The 3,547-nt window shown below is 36.7% G+C and overlaps 1 pseudogene across 1 annotated transcript in view; it reads right to left on the bottom strand.

The window, feature by feature from the left end:
• Positions 1-1,608: 1,608 nt before the first annotated feature.
• Positions 1,609-3,547, bottom strand: part of LOC145248233 (perivitellin-2 67 kDa subunit-like) — a 21,328-nt pseudogene continuing 19,389 nt past the window's right edge. Inside the window, exon 3 of the transcript XR_013863340.1 lies at positions 1,609-2,690. The product of XR_013863340.1 is annotated as a perivitellin-2 67 kDa subunit-like (transcript). The remainder of the gene's footprint in view (positions 2,691-3,547) is intronic.

The raw sequence follows: 3,547 nt of genomic DNA, 5'->3' as shown, positions 1-3,547 counted from the left end.
CGTCGTCGTCATCATCATCATCATCATCATCATCATCATCAGTTTTGTATTTAAGATGCTACAAGTGTCCTGAATTTCACAATGGGACGAACCAAGAACTCCGCCCTTGTATTTTTTGGATAATCTCGGAGGACTGCCTCTTACCCCTGACGTGAAAAGAAAAAAAACTTACACTAAATTTGTTGCGAAGGTCGCTAGAAAAATAGTAGGACCTTTCGCTCATTCCAGAAAGTACCTTCGCCCTGATGCAATCTTCTGTATGAGAGCCATATTCATCCTAAGTTTGAGTACTTCTGTTATATCTGGGCAGGTTCTGCTCAGAGTACTATTGTTTTTTTTTTTTTTTTTGCTTGACAGGGTATAACACCAATTTGAAATGAAGTGGGAGATTATTTATTCTCTTCTCTGCAGCTCACTTCATAAAGAAGAAATGTTGCCTGTCTCTCTCTATTCTATCGATATAGCCATGGTAGCTGCTCGTCTGAGCTCCAGTTCCTCGCATCTCCTGTAAAACATTCACAGCAAAAAAAAAAAAACGCCTGACTACAACTACAGTAGAGAACATCCCCCCTCTCTCTCCCAAAGACAAGCTCAATTTTCATGAAAAAAAGTTTCTTTCCTTGAAGTATCTTATCTATAGAACTAGAGAGCTGCTTCTCAGCTAGTTACAACATGGTCGTCTTCAAATTTAATGTAAATAAATGCTTATTGAACTATCTGCTTCGATAATCAATTCCGCTTAAAATTTCTGGCTATTGCACAATTGTTTTGAACCTTGATAGAGTAGTATTCAACAAAAAGAATGCTATATACAGTCAAATCACTTCTCATGCACTAAATCCAGGTCTTATTTGGTCTACAATGCATCCCTACAGCCTAGGGTATCCAGGTATATTATGGAGTTGTGTAAACCAGATATAGCACTTCCCTTAACTATATACCCAAAGGAGGAGATAATCCATAAGAGAATAGATTTATGACAAGGTATTATTTTCCCTCTCAAAATCAAATAAATTATTATATATTATTATAATCGTCCTTGGAAGACTGGTATTCTGATTCATTCGTTCATTCAAGCGGTGGCCTTCCTGGTACAGGCATTGATGGCTATGGCATAGCCGACAATGCCTGTATTCTGATAGTTTTGTTATAAATTAAAGTTGTAACAAAGAAACTTGATAAACATGTAAAATTTTATTTATTAGTCGTTTCTAAATGGTTACAAAGTAAAGTTTTTTAAATGTTTTTTTTTATCAGACATTTTAGGTTTGAAACCGATTAAAGATGGCGACGGGAAAGTAAGTGTTAGAACCTGGGCAGATAGATTTGTCTTCTTGCTTTTCTAAACTCTGGTGCTGTTTGCTCGAATTCCTTCATTTCTTATTTTTACACACAAACGTTTGCAATGATTCAGAATCTACTCTCCTGATATTCTTATTCATCATAAAAATGATTTAGGATATTACTCCTGATATTACTCCTGATGCATTACTTATCCACAGAAGTAGCTGTTTGTTCCCCAAATTATGTGACTTCTTTTAAATCATTCAACATTTTAATCAACTTAGATCTGTCACAAGGCCATTTGATATTTTTCATTTGTTTTTACTGTTTTACGGCATATCAATTCTTATTTATAATCATAAATTTAAAACAATAAACCCAATCAGAAGTTAAATAATTATAGCAGTTGAATCTGATCATATTACTGATTCAGTTTACGTCATTCTCACAATCCTTGTTACGACCACACAGTTTTAGATGTGTTAACATTTTAACTTGGAATAATTCCCCAACGCATGCGGCAGCCACCACCTCTACGGTCAGTATCATCTCGATAAGCTGCTGTCCAACTGTTAGCCGTAGCACACAATAATCTTTGCGCACCTCCTCCACACTGACCTCCATCTCCATCAGCATACCACTCGAAACATAGTTTCATGCTACGATACCAAATTGGGGCAGCATCAGGAACCACCAAACGCCATTGCATCCGACAGCCACCACCACGCCTGTCAGTATCGTCTCTGTATTCCGGTGTAAATTGATTGACAGACGCACAAAGGTGCCTGGCAGCTCCACCACCACACTGACCACCATCTCCATCAGGCCACCATTGGTAGCAGATTTTAGTTTGCTGGAGCCAACTTTGACTTACGTGACCTGACTTCTGGATTCCCCATTGCATGGTACAACCTCCACCACGTCTGTCAGTATCGTCTCTGTAGTAAGTTGTCATGGATCCAACATGTGCACAAAGGTATCGTCCGACACCGCCTCCGCACTGTCCGCCATCACCATCTGGTCTCCATTTATAACACAGTTGGACATTATCCAGAAACCACGATGGTACCTCCAGTTCTTCTTCCAACTTGTTACCGAGGGTTATAACAGCATTATGATCACTTGCTTTCAAGGCTTTCAATTGATTTTTATAAGCAGAAATCTGTTCATAGAAACCTGGATATTTGTTGGTGGCCCAATTTAAGAGGTTCATCAGGGAATCGATATAGGCCTTATCGATATAGATTTGAATAGCTTTTTCCATGGATTCTCTTTTTGATTTATCTTCAATGAGGTCACTGATGGTTTTAAGTTTGCCACCAAAAACCCACGGGTTTTTACTTATAGTAGGTTGCCATTTGCTTATTCCACCTGCAGCCAAAAGATTAGTATCGCCTCCATAATACCTAAAAATAAATTAAAACACACATTTATATGTATACATATATATGCATATACATATAATAAAATAGGCGTATTTTCCCACTACCACTTTCGATAATGTAGGATTATAAGTAAATACTTCTTATGCACAACTTTTACGCTCACCACTTACAATCACTACTAAAACTTGTTCCTGGCACACAGTACATACATTTTGTTCCTTTTTTTGCAATTATTATTTTATCTGTTGGATCAACTCTCTCACGTACGTAATACTACTGAGAGAGTAGCTTAGGCTTTCATTCCGATGCAAATCACTTTTCCTCCGTAACTCAAACTCAATCTACATTTTATTTTTGGGTTATTTATTGTATATAGCCGATTTAGTAATTGTTTTTCTATATATTACTATTTTATACATAATACATTACGATTAAAGTTTCGATTAATAATTGCTCCCTTATTCTGAATCGTTTAGTAGAATAACAGTTTAACTCAAACCTGTCACTCCATTAAACATATTATGATTGCATACGCTCATTTTTTTCAATAGTAGATAAATAAAAAACGAACATCAAAACTTTTACCAACATGGTCAGCTTCGCATACGACTAACATGTAAACAAATGTTCACTTTCGAGAATAGCGGATCATGCAAAAACGAACACCACACCGTTCACAAACAGGATCAACTTCGCATACGACTAACATGGAAACAAACCCAAACCGTGTTTTGCCATATCGTCATATTAAATTGCCTTTCTTTTACAATACTTTTATAATAGCTTATAAAATATTCCTTGCGCAGGCAGATGTGCATTCTACACATAATCATACATAGTAAACAACAAGTCATACAGCCACTAATTACCTGTCATTA

The sequence above is a fragment of the Euprymna scolopes genome, chromosome 26, assembly GCF_053919585.1.
Source record: "Euprymna scolopes isolate OS-2025 chromosome 26, ASM5391958v1, whole genome shotgun sequence".
Classification (NCBI taxonomy): domain Eukaryota; kingdom Metazoa; phylum Mollusca; class Cephalopoda; order Sepiida; family Sepiolidae; genus Euprymna; species Euprymna scolopes.
This window is presented reverse-complemented; position numbering and strand designations above follow the sequence as displayed.